Below are 16,633 nucleotides of genomic sequence, written 5' to 3'. Positions count from 1 at the left end.
GCTTTGATGCTTTGACATTCTTGATCTTATGCTAATTCTGATAAAACTACCCCCAAGAGATACATTTATGGAACATAATAAAAGACCTGTAGGTTCAAAGACTGATCAAGGAAGAAAACTGTTTTTAGAAAGAAGCCATCTCAGCCTATGATTGAAGTTTCTATATTCAGTTAAGTATGCAAAGGAAAGGGAACATGTTGGTTCATTGCCATAAGTTTTAGAAGCAGAATAGAAAAGGAAACCCCTCAAATGATGTCTTTCAACATAAAGAGCAAGAAAGAAGTAAAAAATCCATTTAGATGGATAATCATTGAACTTTTTTCTAGACCAGAAGAAGGAAACTCTGGATGCAGTTTAGGGAGAATTAATATAACACTCCTTCCCCTTCCGCTTCCTTAAAACTCGCAGCACGACTTACAACAAGGCAGTGCACACAGCAGAAGCAAGGTGCAGGGTGCTGGGATGCAGCCACATGGTGATGAGGGATACTCTGCATGTACTTGCCACACCTCATTTCCCACATCCTTAGTCTGGCAGGTCTCTCATGGCTCAGCCAGGTGAATAAGGTTCCCCGCAGAGCCAAGGACCTTCCTGGGCCTGGGACAGCTGTTCTGGCAGCTGTTCATTGGCACTCCTAGCTGCCAGCAGAAACAGGGTTGTTCTCTGTCGGAACAGCACTGGGTGGAAGAAGCACAAGCTTTCCAAGTATATCCACAAGTATATGAACATTTATTGTTGGACACCTGACATTGCACAGCTTGCTCCCCCAGGCTAACTTGCTCACTTGATTTATAAGAAACACAAGACTGATTTCAAAGGATTAAGCATGTAAAAGGCAAAGCGCTACCTATTGGGAGATGCAAAAGTAAGAGCAGCGTTTATGGTTTTAGGAGGTTTTCAAAATACTAGGTTTTTACCTTGTTGCTTTTCAAATTATGTCTCAAATACATATAGAAATATGTGAGTGAGAGATTTCTCTTTTTGTTATTGCATAAGCACAGTTTGGTTCTTGGCATTTGGGTCTTGTTGAAGGAGAAGGGGTACCTACAAATGAAGAAGCATAATTTAACACAAGAACTAGAGTGGAAATGGATATACCAAAGGCTTGTCTCCTGGGTCTACCATTTTCAGACCTCTGCCCCTCAGCCTGGACATCTGTCCATGCTCTAAAAGGTAACAGACTATGCAACCTACCACCACAGGAGACATGGTACGCATTCTCCTCTCGAAAAAGAAGTTTACGTGCACTCAGTTGGTCCTTGTCTCCTCCAGTTAAGTCCCTTTGTCAGGGCTTTTATATCCCTCCCCATGTCTTTAAACTCACTCCTCTCTAAGTGCTAGGCACCATAGCCAGAGCCTCAGTGAGTTTGCTTAGAAAGATTTCCTCATGAGAAAACACCATGAAAGAATGGGCACTTTGAATGACACTGCTGGTAATTTTAATGCTCACTGCTTATATAATAACCTAGTATATTCATCAAAAAAGTGAGGGCTGGATTCATCGTGCTCCTCAGCAGTTGAGGTCTAGCCAGCTCTTAGGGCTGTCAGAACAATCCCAAGCCTTACGTGAGGGCAGCTACAGGGATGGAGAGAAGTTGGCATTTAGTGCTTTTCTCCTCCCACCTGTGTTACTCTGCAACACAGAGACTCATTGTACTACAAAGAGAGAAAGAGACAGGAGGGACTTTGAGGGCTGTAATGTGGGGAAGGGATCGGGGGGTTCTGTCATCACGGCAGTTTCTGTCTTTTTACATTAAGCAGACTTTGGGAAATGTTGGTTTATCAGCAACTGAGGCTTATTCTCAGTGTTGGAAAACTTGACATAGAGTATGCTTGTGTAAATTATATCAGAAATCCCCTTCCTTTTATGAGAAGTGTCCTTTCTTGGTAGGTAATTTTTATATTAGGTTAAAAAAAGTTGACAGTGTTTGCAGGAGCTATTAATATGTTAAAATACTATGAAGTTACTGAAATCTGTAGTAGCACTGAAATACATTCAAAGCTTTCATTTGACTTGTGGAACTAAATGTTGTGGTTATGTAAGAGATGTTGACATGATTCCACCTATTTGAACTTTACTGTGTTAGAAAGATCCAGTGTCACTTTGTGACAGCCACTTCACAGAAGAAACTCTCTTGCTCTACCGGAACCTTCCTCACCAGTAACAATGTGTGTTCCTTTTTCCTCCAACATCAAAATATATCATAGTTTAGGTCTGTTATATTAGATTTGCTAATAACATTCACAATACAAAAGTAATACTTACATAAAGTATTCAGCTTGCAGTTATCCATTACACCTTCCTGATATGAAAGTGCTGTGTATACTTGCCAACCACGTATTATGGTTAAGCGATAAGTTAAGTTAGGTTTTGCATTTGCTTTAAGATCATGACAAACAAAATTAATACCAATAACCAGCAAGGTTAAAGTAGGATTCATTCTTAGATATTAAAAATATCAGTTTTCTTTCCCAAGCAATGAATTCCAAACCTTTCCTATCATCAGATGAGATTGAAAAGTAAAAATTAAATGTTGTACAGCTTTGTCCAGTGATACTTATGAAGCATTACTCTGGGCTGTGGAAGATCCTGTTGTAGATGTGTCACTGGTGTGGAGAGGCATAGTTCAAGCACCTTCTACTGATGTTCAGAACCAGCAATGAAGTGAGAGATGTGATGCAGGCTCAGATGAAAATAAATTACTTCTTTCATTACAGTAAACAGTTTGATGCAAAATGAGGCATTCTGAAGACGTGAATTACCCTGCTTTCTAAAGTTCTTTTAGAAATGGAGGTAAAGTTAGTACTCCCCTAAGCATCAAAACCTCTTCTCTCTACAGGATTACCCACTGCTCCTAACAAGTCACCCATAAAATTGCAGGTCAGACATTTGGAACCTACATCTAATGCTAACAAAACTCTGATTGAAATGAATTATGGAGTTGCTCACTCTAGTTGCAGTGTCTATGACTAGATAAAAGAGAATATGGCTTCATGACCCTTATACAGGTTCTGCTGCATTTATATACTATACCAACAGCTTCTTTTGTATGTAGTACCACTGGCTGTAGGGTAGAAGCCACTTGCTTCTCAAAATTATAGAGAGGTAAAGCCATGTCACAGCATGGCTGAGGCTGGCAGGCACCTCTGGAAATCACCCAGTTCAACACCACCCCTGCTCAAGCAGGGTCAGATTTCCCCCTATTCATTCCATTGCAGAAGCCTATCAGATCAGGCATGATTTTGTCTTCATAAATCCATGCTGACTACTCCCAGTCACCTTCTTGTCCATTTTTTTGCAGATGGTTCTTATGATCATCACCTTCCCAGGGATCAAAGTTAGGATCTCTTACCTGTAGTTCCCTGGATCTTCAAGATGGTAATGACATTTGCTTTCTCTCAGCACTCAGGAATCTCCCCTGGTTGCTATGACCTTTCATAGTTAATCAAGAGTGGATTCACAGTGATACCAGACAGCTCCCTCAGCATCTGTGAGTGCATCCCATTAGGTCACAAGGACTTACATGCGTCCAGTTTGTTTCAGTGTTCCCTGAACTTTTCCTTGTCCACCAAGCCAACCACCTCCCGGGCTGCATCAAAAGAAGCATGACCAGCAGGCTGAGGGAGGTGACTCGTCCCATTTACTTCACTCTTGTGAGACACCACCTGTGGTACTGCGTTCAGTTCTGGGGCCTCCAGCATAAAAAGGACATGAACCTGTTGGAGCAAGCCCAGAGGAGGGCCATGAAGATGATCAGAGGGCTGGAGCCCCTCTGCTATGAAGACAGGCTGAGAGAGTTGGGGTTGTTCAGCCTGGAGGAGAGAAGGGTCTGGGGAGACCTTGCAGCTGCCTTCCAGTACCTAAAGGGGCCTACAGGAAAGCTGGGGAGGGGCTTTTTGCAAGGACATGTAGCAATAGGACAAGGAGGAATGTCTTTGAACTGGAAGAGAGTAGATTTAGATTAGATATTAGCAAGAAATTATTCACCATGAGGGTAGAGAGACACTGGCACAGTTAGTCCAGAGAAGCTGTGGATGCCCTATCCCCGGCAGTGTTCCAGGCCGGGGTGGATGGGGCTTTGAACAGACTGGTCTAGTGGAAGGTGTCCCTGCCCATGGCAGGGCCGTTGGAACTAGATGATCTTTAAGGTGCCTTCCAACCCAAACCATTCCATAGTTCTATGATTCTATGGCACTTATCCTGGCCTCTGTTTAGAAGAAGGCCTAAGAAGTAATGCACGATTTAAAAACTTCTAGGTGAAGTCCCTGTAAATTGTGGGAGCTCATAAGAAAAATGGTCCCTTTCTGCACTACTCTGAGAGGTTACATGGGATTCCTAAGACCCATTCAGAGTCTCCTCACAAAAGAAGTTCATTCAGGAAATTTACGTTCAGATTCAGTAGGGCAGTAGAACTGTGTGATGGGCTGTGCAGATGTAGATATGGGACACAGAAAATAAAGAATCTTGGCTTCAGGGGATATAATCACTGACACACTGATGAGATCTCACTTGTTCAGCCATGAGCAGTTCAGATCCTGAGGGTGGACATGTTGAAAAATAAGATTATTCCTCAGGCATAAAGTATTATGTGAATGAAAATTATTGCTATTTTCCATACTTGGTGGTGAAAGTTTTCTTCCTAACCAAATAACCCAGTTTAAACAAGAAGCAAAAAAGTTGTTTATCTTTGATGTACGATATTTTTCTTTTATTTCACTGCAGAGTATTTAAAGATAATCATTAAAAACTATCACACAAACTTCAAACATGTGCAGATGACAGTTCTATCTTCTATGTAACAGTTTTCAGAAGGCTGAAATATTTTCAATACAAAAAGCATGAGTGTGCCATACCACCATGCTATTCCAGATGTCTGTTCAGCCTTTTGAATTACAATTTAATCAAGCCACCGTGGCAGACAAACGTAATGATATACCTGCACCGCAAGTATTTATTATGTTTGGCGGCTGTAGTGGTCAGGCAAAGTGCAGCTCTGCACAGAGTACAGTATATACTGTATTGTTGGGGTTCAGGAAAAGGATTACATTTGAATTGTTTGCATGTGATTGCTTGAGCAAAAGCAGTATGTTCTTGTAGAGGTGAAATGAAAGGCATTACTTACAAAGATTGACTGTCTCTCAATAGCTCATCCCCTAAACTTTTCCTAACAACAGTCTGAATGCCAGCTGGCGTCTTGAGCAGGAGTATAAATGAGCTGTGAAGAAAGCAGGGAGGACTGTCTTGAATTTGAAAGTGAATTTCAATTTAGCAATGCTCCAGATTTTTTGTTGTTGTCAGACCTCTGAATGTTTTGCAATGGAACACAGAGGTTTTGTGTAACAGGGATCCTCAGTCTGGACATTTTCTAGACCTGAGCTGCAGGCTCCATTTTCTAACTTTTCTCTGAAGAAGGGAAGCTGCTTCTACACTCATGAGCTCAGGAAATACTTTGCTGGCAAACACCAAGTAGCCTGTGACCTACTTAACGTAAAATAAATTTCTGGGTTTTAATGGTATTTATTTCCCTAGTCAATTATTTATAAAACAATTAAAGAGCAGAAAGTGTTCATAAAACAAATTTTGAGTAATTTTAATTAGGAAGGTGATTCAAGAATATTGAGAAATAAAGACAAAGTTAACTGAACGGATCATTCAAAGCATACCCAAATTTCTGCTCTCAGCTTTCCTTGACTACTACTATCTAATGGGTGCTCTGTGTGTGTGTTCAAAACATGGTTTAATAATTTAGGAAATGCAGCTATAGCTTCCAAATAATTGTGTGCTGCAGTTCCTTATTCATAAGTGAAATACAGAACAGAAGAATTGTTAAATAAAATTGTTCTGGGCATGGAGTTTAGCTCTGTAAGATTCATTCATTAGCTAATGGGTAACGAAAGATATGAAACACATTTGTATCAGGAAAATCTCATAAACATATGGAAAACAATTGGTATCATAGACTGTATGTGTAACCTACTCAGGAAAAGCTATGCTAAGGCAAGTGCATTGAAGTACATTGTATTTTCCTGTCCATAAACCATTCCAGAATTTTGGCCTTGTATGTCACAAAGCCAATTGCACTTCACGTTTTTAATAGTTGGTATTGGCCTCAAATCTCTTTTACAGAGAAACCCCTTTACCCCTTTACATTACTTAAGCATGTCACAATAGAATGAGGAAGGTGGTTGTATCCTTCATAGTTGTTTCTAACGTGGTGCATAGGGTATGTTCATCTAGACTGACTGTCTCCACCAGAGTTTCAGGAAAATCCTTGAATAATTTTTACTTTCCACAGTCCCTTTCTCATCTGGAGGGAGCTCTCATCAGCCATTAAAAACTGGCACTGGAATTTGTGGTATTGTCAGAGCACTGTTCAGACCTTTTCTTGGAAATATAGGAGGAAGCCATGACTATTTCTTAGCTCTGGTAATATCAGGAACATTTGGAATAAAAATAAGGACGTAAATTATTCCCATGATATGTCCTAGCACAGACCATTCTGATTAGCTGTTTTCCAGACTGCAAGATTGGTTCAGTTACAGGCAAACACTTCTCAACAGTGTGGCTCATGTGGGAGGGGTGGGTTTAATCTTTATTATTTACAAATCATCGTGTAGATATTTTATTTTAAAAGTAAATGACAAAAAAAGAGCCACATTGTATACTGTGATCAGAAGGCCTATCAATCAGGTTATTCAGTTTTCAGTTAAAAGATAAACTAATACTGATAAATTTGCATTTCCCCCCTCATTCTTTAATCTGACTTTTATCTTTTGTGAATGACATTGGACATATATAGTTATCCAAAATGAATATTTTGTTTATGTATATAGATTCTTCAGATTGCCCGCATTAACAACTCTTAACCTTTAAACTGATTTATAAACATGTAAGAATAAAATGTCAGCATTCATTTGTCATCTCGCAGTAAACTGTCAGCATTCGTTTCTCAGCTAAAATAGAATATCTGTCTAAGAATTTACATTAGGCTTTGTAATCAAACTAGATTAACAGCAGAGCAGCTCAGCATGAAAACTTGATATCAAGCATACACAGTCCATTAATACCTTAATGTGCATTCCAGGCTACATCTCGCCACGATCTGGTGAATTCAGTAGGACTTGTTGCTGAAAAATGTGGCTGACTCATGCAATCTCGTAGTCTAACGTATCGGCATAATGCTGTACTGGTCCATAAAAGGGCAGGAACAAAGTCTTAGAGGATAAATACTGGACATTGGCAAGCAATGGTGTATGTTCACGAGGAGTGAAAGAGAAAAATGCAATGAATGGATTTTGCCTTGGAAGCTCACACTGTATTCTATTGACCAAAACATGAGCAATATCATAGCTATTTGTTGCTAGCTGAAAGAGGACATTCCCCAGGGAGTTTTATGGTATCATCTGTTCAACTGGATGGCGATCAGTTTTCTGCAAATGTTCTGATAATCAGTTACACTGAGTTACTGCTACTTTAGACCTGTGTTTTATTTCCTGGAACAGACCTGGAATGCTGACTGAAATGGCGGAAGGAGCACCTCACTGCATGAAGAGGAACATCAGTGTGAATATACCCTATGTGGGGTTACTGCACTGACTTTATTGGATGCAAAGGAAAGATCAAAATCAGTGGGAAGACATGTGTTTTGGTGGTAGGACCCCATATTTCTGTACAAAATATGAAGGAAAAGAAATCACATAGAAGGACCCAAGCACCGAACTTGGTGCTGTATGGCTGGTAATGGCTGCGCTGACACGTGGCTGATCCTGAAGATATGGAGATGTGTTTGCTAGTGTGCTGTTTCCTCACAGTTCACTTCCAGTCATCCTCTGTAACACCAGCCAGAGTGCAATGCAGAAGAGTTACAAATGTAGGTGTTAAAAGAGGCCTGTGCATTCCTTGTCTAGCTGAGACTTGGCTGAGGGAGGAAGGCATCACACCCCAGTACCTTTCCTGGCCACCCCAGACCATGCGGTGGATGCACAGACATTTCTTGCCTGGTGCTGGGAGGGCTTGGTGCTGGTGTGGTGGTCCAGAGCTCACAGCCTTCACCTTCTGCGGTGTCTGGTGAGACCTCCCAATGTATTACCATTGCTCTGAAAAGATGGAAGAATCATCTCTGAGCAAAGATGAGAGGAGAATGTGTTTCTATAAATGTGTTAAAGTAGAAGTGTAAATGTTATGCTGAAGCCTTGCATTTATATTTAAATATTCAACAGCTACAAATGCAGGGGAGTCTGTATGAGGAAAGCCTGGATATTTAAAGTCTAACAGCTTTTGTTTAAAGCTATTCAGAGTATTGTAAATACATTTCATAATGTTTTATATTGTTTACAATGTATTCTGTGGGTATGTAATGTTTGCTTACTCAGAAACTGGATAGAATTTTTTCTTTGAAGAGGATGGGGAGTTGTTAACATTTATTTATCAGTGTTTTACATACCACCATTCGTGATTTTTAACTGTGTAATTCTTTCTCAAAAGTCATAAAAAATCCTGGCTTATAATTGAACACAGAGTTAAGTTTTGTTGCAGGGAAGTTAGGTCTACAAAACAAAATATAATATTATCTCAGTTCCCCTACTGGTTTGCACAAATATTTCCAAGTATTTAGTCTCAACTGAAAAAAAAAAATAATTGGGGGCATTTCAAATACTGATTTTTAAATTAGTCAGAACTTTCAACCCTGTTGTGAGAGGCATGATATTTTTCTCCATTAATTCCAGTGGCAGGCAGCCTAGCTGCTGCCACCCTTGAGGTGTCTGTGTGTCTGTATCAGGATGGGGTAACTGGGCATTACAATTCCCCTGGCCATGTACAGCGTTGCTGCCTGTGGATCTTGACTTAATTAAAAGAAAGAACATTACCTCCTGCATGGCCAGTGCTACTGCACGCAGATTTTTATTTGTCTTTCAGCCAAATACAGACCTGACCAGAACTGTGTTGGTTATTTTGAAAAGATATAACATTTTCTTTAGGAAATTACACAGAACTTCTAAAAAAATCAGTATGAACATTGGAGTTTGGAGCAAGCTGTCTTGCAAGTATTACATACATTTTACTTTGTCCTAAATGCCTGGCACGGTCCCGCTTCAGTAAACTTTGCTTAAAAAAAGGGTAGTACTTTGTAGGGTTTTCATATTCCTAATGTCATGTTTCGATTTGCTCTGAGGAACAAACTTCTGATCCTGGACTTCCCTCTTCTGGCAGTTCAGTATATTCTTCAATCTTGACTTACGTGACTCAAGCGCCATGTGACTTGGGTGGTCAAACAAAACTAAGCAGTGTAACCTACATGATGCATATTGAACGCTCAATGCAAAAATATGAAGTAGAAAGAAGAAGAAACTTACTTCAAATTTGGTGAACAAATTAAAATAATATCAAGAAACATGAAATATTCCTGAACACAGTTATTATTCATCATCTGTTACTGATTCAGTATTGATAAAGCGTATTGATAAAGGTAGCTGTGCAGGATATATTTGGTGTATTCACAGATCATTGTAAAAGAGCAAAATATTCTTTACAATTAGCTGAATCCCCCTCACTCCTAATGTAGCACTCCTGACCATGGGCAGATTAGTGTGAAATTTAATTTGTGCTAATCTGTCCAAGAGCGAGGAAGCACAAAATATATTTTATGCAGTGTTTACCCACTTTACCCTATATAGATAAATGCATGAGTGACAAATCATGCAGCTTCAGGTTTAGCGGAGTGAATATCTATAGTGCCATTAGTCCTGGATTTCATTATTTCATTTTTGTTGCCATGGGAAAACAAGGACTGGACTCACATTCTTAAGCAAATATGTAAATGTAAACCTGTAAAGTTTTAAAATAGGTTTAGACACATCTACTTATATCTACAGAGTAGCTGTAACTTTTCTGCTAGTTTCATATGGGTTATATAGAAAATAGTCCTTTTCTCCTCTGTATGGTATTGCCAGTATTTTAGAGAACTTAACTAAATAGGTCTCTTAGGAGGAAAACCATTAAAAGCTACAGTTTGTGACTGAAACCAAGAGTTTAATTGGTTACATAAACAGCTGCTGCTCTGGTTTTGACTGTAGTAGGAGCGCTGCTGGATTTGCAGGCTCTTGCTGCAGGAATCAGTTCTGATTTGCTTTAGCGTGGTAAAACCAGATGTGCAGAGCGAGTCTGCTCATGCAGCAACACTGCACCTCCAAAAAGTCCTGCAAAAATGTTGTTACTGCTCAGACATTGCAAGGCTCTTCCAGTAATCCTCACATAGTTTGAAAACACACACTTTTTTCCCCTAGAAAAAGCCTGTGAAACGGTGGGATGAATGCTAATATGTGACACGGTTTAACAGTTATTTATAAGTGATATTTGGGAACACGTTTCCTGTAAAAGCGAGGGCCATCTAGTAGCTTCCAAGAGTTGTTTGGCAGTTACACATTTATTAAAAAAAAAAAAACAAAAAAACAAACAAACCAAAAAACCTCTTCTCTGATTTATGTTTATGGACAAAATGGAATTGAGTATCTTTTCATTAGGAGTCTGGCAGTGTTCAGCCCATGTTTTGCTGTCCATGGACAAGTCTGTCTCTAATTTACTGATGCAATACAGTAAAACAAGGCAAGGGTTGTGAGCTTTGCGAGCAGTGGCAGGGATGCTCAGGGTGAATAAACAGGTGCCCGGTATTTCTGCAAATTTGGACATATTTCTTTAGGGTGAGATCCAAGTTGGACAACCAGTACATTGTGAGAATTTACCCATTGTGTGATTGCAATCTGCTGTGGACTTGCTTGCAAAAGGCTGCGCTGTGATGTCCCACATGGCCTTTACTTTGCATAAGTAATTCAATCCGATCAATATGCACTCCCCAGTAGATGGAAGCAAAATCCTTATTTTGGACAAGTTGCTAAAAGCAGAGGCAAAACATCTTCACATTTGTAGGTACTTTAATTTCTGGGCTGTGGAGATGATTTAGACAGGATAATGGCAGTTTGCATTCAGCCTTTTACAAAGGCAGATTTTGATGGAGCTTTATGCAGCAAATGTTCTTTCCTGGTATTTGCTGCTTTCCTTTTATGACTCCCAGTGTCCACATTTGCCTGTTAATCACGCATAGCCAATATTCAGGTGGCAATGCCATGCTTTGGCAGACAGCAGTTCCGGATCCCGTTTGTTTTTTGTAGCCAAACATAAACAACATAGCAGTTCACTTTGAAAACCTTTGCTGCTATGGTTCAGCAGCCGAGTTACAAAATTAAAGGGCTGGAGTGTTAATGTGTCGCAAGGTCATACGAGAAAATAGGGCATTCTGTAGAACATTCGTATAGTTCAAAGAAAAGATGTATATTTTGCTGTTGTACAGAACCCTTATAGTTAATTAGTCATTATTATTATATATAATTTATTGTTCATATAAAACCACAGAGGCATGGCATATATTTATAACAGGTCTGTACCTCTTACTGTGCTAGCTAGCTGAGTCTGCTCATGAACCTCTCCAACTCAAATACCAATTTGAATTTCAAGCATGCAGAGGGGAAATATTTTGCCTTCCCAAATCCAGCCTCTTTAAGAGCCAATAGACTTCTGGCCTGATTCAGAATTAAATGTGCCTTTGACTTCCCTGATGATGTCCCTGATACCTCCTTGCATATTTATTTATAGCCTGCATTTTCTCTCCCTGGGGTGCAGCCCTTCTGAGGCTAAAAGCCAACATTCAGTTGGAAACTTCTGTGCTTATGCCAGCGAAGGCTTCTGCCTGAGAAGTGAGATGTGTGGCCAATGCACACCTCTAACCTGAAGAAGTCAGCCTAACGACTGGAAATTTTCAAGACCAGCCACTATGCAACTGTGTTTTGCCTTAGGAGCTTCCTAATCCCAGCATGCCCAACCTGTGGATTTTACATGTCAGGCTGTTTCCAGGTGCTTTCTAATACCATCTTATCACCCAAAGTCCTCCTTAGCACTTTATCTTATTCAGGTACTCTTGGAAAAATCTGGTATGCCAGGCTCAGCAAGGAGCCAAGAAAGAGTTGTGAACTGCTCTGTACATCTCCCCAGTGTTTTCAGAGGGACACATGAAGATACTTCTGCTCTGGGATATGTTTCCTGACAGTGCTGCTATTGACCTAGCTCAAGAGAACAGTGAGTGATGTGATAACACAATCAAGACTTGGTATTCATAATATTATTACAAGTGGCTCCTAGTCTATCACAACTAGTTCTGTCACAAAAAAAAAAAAATAAAAAAAATTCAAGCCCTTCTTAGAAGAGTTCACAGAGGTTGGCCAGCTTCTAAAATAGATGTCAACTGTCTCCACTTAACTTGGTTACTAATACACAGCATTACTTTAGCTCCAGCTATTTGAACAATACTTCTGACAGTTAAAGAGACTCAAATCCATCTTCTGTAATGTGGGGGAAAGGGCAATGCACATTCAAGTGAAAAAGAAAGTTCCTAAACTGTCATGTGCAGAAGTGCACAAAGGAAGAACAAAGGAGAAATGCAAATACCATCTTCTAATGGATTGTTGACGTTATGTTCCGGTCAGAGTTTAGCAGCAGTTGAACCAGAGTATTCTGGGTACTCTTTTCTGTCTCACTGATGAAAAGAGATCAAAAACGTAAACTGGATCAAACTCTTTCATGTCTGGATTGTCAGGTAACTTACACACCGTTTTACATTTTTCAAGGTAGCAGCATGTGTTGATAAGAGCTCTCAGTGAAAAGATCCTTGATTACATTTAGGACTGTCTTATTCTTCACCTTTCAACACTATTTTAACCTCTTTCTCAAGTTCATTCAAGAGTTGAGTCCTAAAATTATTTACAATAACTCACTGTGTGTGAAATTTGAAATTACAGTTCAAATTACTTTCTTACTCCCTTACACAGAAAATATATGATACTTGTGCCTACACATAGCAGACCCACACTCCCAGTTGCAGCTGGCATTATAGATTATAGATTATTATCTGTGCCTTTTTACAAGGTCATCCATTCCTTTCTTGTTGCCTTACGGGTTTTTCTGCTCTTGTCATTTAAAACGGTATCATGTCTATCGATCATCATCTTCATGTCTTCAGTTTTCATGTCAGCCTCTTGCTGTCTCAAATTGAAGCTTTAAAAATTCTTATCCTGTGCAAGCATTGTAACTGGAATCACACCTAACCTATTACTACTGCTGTAATATCTTCCACATGATTACTGTAAGTACAGTATGTCTGATATGATCTGGAAAGCAAAGTACAGACTCTGTAGTCGATAGTGACTTTTCTGCTGCCATTGGAAAACAGTTTTATCTTCCCAGGAATTATCATCAAAGGAATCTAAACACCTCAAAAACAGAATAAAATCTAAAACACATCTGCCAACTGTTTCTAAACATTTCACCTCTCCATTTAAGTATAAAACCTATAGATCTCCTACTGAAAGACTGTGATACATTTAAATGATTTGGTTTAGTAAGGAGAAATTAAAACCACCTGCACTACCTGGAATTATAACAATAAAATCGTAACGGTGGTAGTTTATATATTTTGATTACTCCATGAGTTACATGGACTTAAGGAAAATCAACTTTATAGCACTTCTGTGTCTCATTTGTAGCAGAACTTTGTAAGAAGGTAGATGCAAACTCTCTTCTTCCCATTAACCATCCCCAACTTTCGTTTAAAGGCAACTGGGTTTCAATAAAATGTTACAGAAAGGCAAATAAAGACTTAAATTGGTATAACAGCTTTAAAAGTATTAAAAATAGGTGTCCATTAATATTATCCATATTAATGGATATTTACTGTACTGATAAATCATTCTGTCAAGGCTGGGTTCAAAGCTGAATTGAAAAGCTTTAACGTTTATGGTGCAACTAAGCATTAACACATCAGCAAAGCAGAAACTCCTGATAGTTGAGTTTACATACTGAAAAGATTAAAAGTGTTCTAAATTTTTCACACACTACTGATATTTTCAATTGTTCCAGATGTATTTTTACTTCACTTATTGCTAAAAACTGTCATTTTAAAGGGTGTTAAGAACTATTTATGTATTAGTTTTTATACATATATATTTAATAAGGTCAAATTATGTGTTTCTGTGGTTGTTTTTTTCTGTAGAGTAGAACCTTGTAAGTGGATCTGTACATACTGTATTACCAAAATCATCTATATAGTAAATATAAATGCCACATCTAGTATTAATCATTTAAAATATATGAAAAAAAGTACCTCACAGCCACAGCTTTACTTCTAAACTAAGCAGAACCAGTTTACATTTGAGTTGTCTTGTCCCATCAACTGCCCATTCTGTTTAGCTACCAGTATGTTTCCTGGCAATTTTAGCCCATGTTAACTAGCTTTCTCACAGGCAAACCTGAGCATAATTTGGTCTTAATGACATTTAATGAGCAACTAGAATGCTCAGCCTCCTGTAGAGTGCAGCACCCTAATGGATCCTAAAATCCAAATTTAAATGGTCATAGAAATCTTCTGAGACAGAGATCTAAAACATCGCTTAAATTATGTGTTGAAAGAGGATGGGGAGGAAGAGCTGCATATTTGTTTTGAGAGCTTTTCTCCCATCAGAAAATAATATAAGGCATTCAGAATTTGATATTCCAATCCTTATGTGTTGACAGCACACTAATCTTGCTTAAGTTGCAGGCAAATACAGCAACTATGCCTTATTGTGACAGCATGATACCCAAGACTGTAAAAGATTTGGCAGAAGGAGGAGATTTTTATTTCTTCAGTTCTATCTGATCCTGTATGGTAACATCTCTAGGTCATTGTGTATTTAATGATGATGTTGCTTATGAATCAGGTCTGTAATGGCATACCTCCCCAGACTGTTTCAATAAATGCTTTTGTGTCCTCAAACACCTTGATACTACTGGCTTCCAGCCTGTTGCCAAAAGTGAACTGATTACATGGCTGGGGTATATTTTCTTAACTCCAGGTACCTACCAGCTCATAAATTTTGCTACCACCTTTGCAGTATTTTTCATAGAATCATAGAATCATAGAATCACTTAAGTTGGAAAACACCATCAAGTCCAACTGTTAACCCAAGACTGCCAAGTCCATCACTAAAGTATGTCACTAAGTGCTGCATCTACACATTTTTTAAACACCTCTAGAGATGGTGATTCCACCACCTCCCTGGGCAGCCTGTTCCAATGCTTCAACACCCACACAATGAAAAAATTGTTCCTAATATCCAATCTAAACTTCCCCTGGAGCAAGTTGAGGCCGTTTCCTCTTGTCCTGTCATCTGGGAGAAGAGACTGACCCCCACCTGCCTACAGCCTCCTCTCAGACAGTTGTAGAGAGCAATAAGGTCCCTGCTGTATGCAATAAAGGATGCAGATCATCCTTGGTCCTCCTTTTGTTTCTAATGTATTTGCAGAAACATTTTTTATTATCTTTTACAGCAGTGGCCAGCCTGAGTTCTAGCTGGGCTTTCACCTCTCTAATCTTCATCCTGCATAATCTCACAACACCCTTGTAGTCCTCCAGAGTTGCCTGCCCCTTCTTCCAAAGGTGGTAGTCTCCACTTTTTTCCTGAGTTCCAGCCAAAGCTCTCTGTTCAACCAGGCTGATTTTCCCGGCCGGCTGGTCTTTCAGCACATGGGGACAGCCTGCTCCTGCCCCTTTAAGACTGCCTTCTTAAATAATGTCCAGCCTTCCTGGACTCCTTGGCCCTTCAGAGCTCTCTCCCAAGGGACTCTGTCAACCAGGCTCTTAAACAAGTCTGTCCTCTGGAGTTGCAAGGTAGTGGTTCTGCTGACCCCCTTCCTTACTTCTCTGAGAATCAAATAAACTATCATTTCATGATCGTTATGTCGAAGGCATCCTCTGACCAGCACATCACCCACCAGTCCTTCCCTGTCTGTCAGCAGCAGGTCCAGCAGGGCATCTCCCCTGGCTGGCTCCCTGACCAGCTGTGCCAGGCAGTTATCTTCCACACACTCCAGGAACCTCCTAGACTGTTTCTTCTCAGCTGTGTTGTATTTCCAGCAGACATATGGTAGATGGAAGTCCCCCATGAGAACAAGGGCTAGCTATCTTGAGACTTCTCCCAGCTGCTTGTAGAATGTTTCATCTGCCTCCTCACCCTGGCCGGGTGGTCTATAACAGATGGATCCCCTTTTTCTGTTCCTTAAGACGGGAGTGGCATTTGCTTTCTCTTGGTCCTCAGGAGCCTCCTGCAGTTGCCTTGGCCTTTCACAGATAATCAAATGTGGCGTCACAATGACACACCAGCCAGTTCCGTCAGCATCCATGGGTGCATCTCGTTAGATCCCATAGACTTTCGTATGTACAGTTTGTTTCAATGTTCTCTGACCTGATCCTTGCCCACCAAAGTCTTCTTTGCTCCAGACTTTCCCTCTGGTCGCAGGATTATCTTGGCTGTCTGCACAGCCTTTGGGTATCCCACGATCCCTTTCAAAAGGCAAAATCAGGTAGACAAAGCAAAGGGGATCGTTTCCCTGGAGCACTGGGATTTTGAGCCAAGGGGCACAAGTGAGCTGTGTCAGCAGCCTGGACTGAGACTGACCATGGGATGCCTACAAAGACTGGCCAGTCTCTGGAGCAGCTCTGGGTTCAGGTGACTCCAGGAGCAACCTGTCAGCTACACATCTGAAATCCAG

Source organism: Falco biarmicus, chromosome 3, assembly GCF_023638135.1.
Source record: "Falco biarmicus isolate bFalBia1 chromosome 3, bFalBia1.pri, whole genome shotgun sequence".
Taxonomy (NCBI): domain Eukaryota; kingdom Metazoa; phylum Chordata; class Aves; order Falconiformes; family Falconidae; genus Falco; species Falco biarmicus.
The sequence above is the reverse complement of the archived record's forward strand: the minus strand, read 5'-3'. Positions refer to the sequence as shown.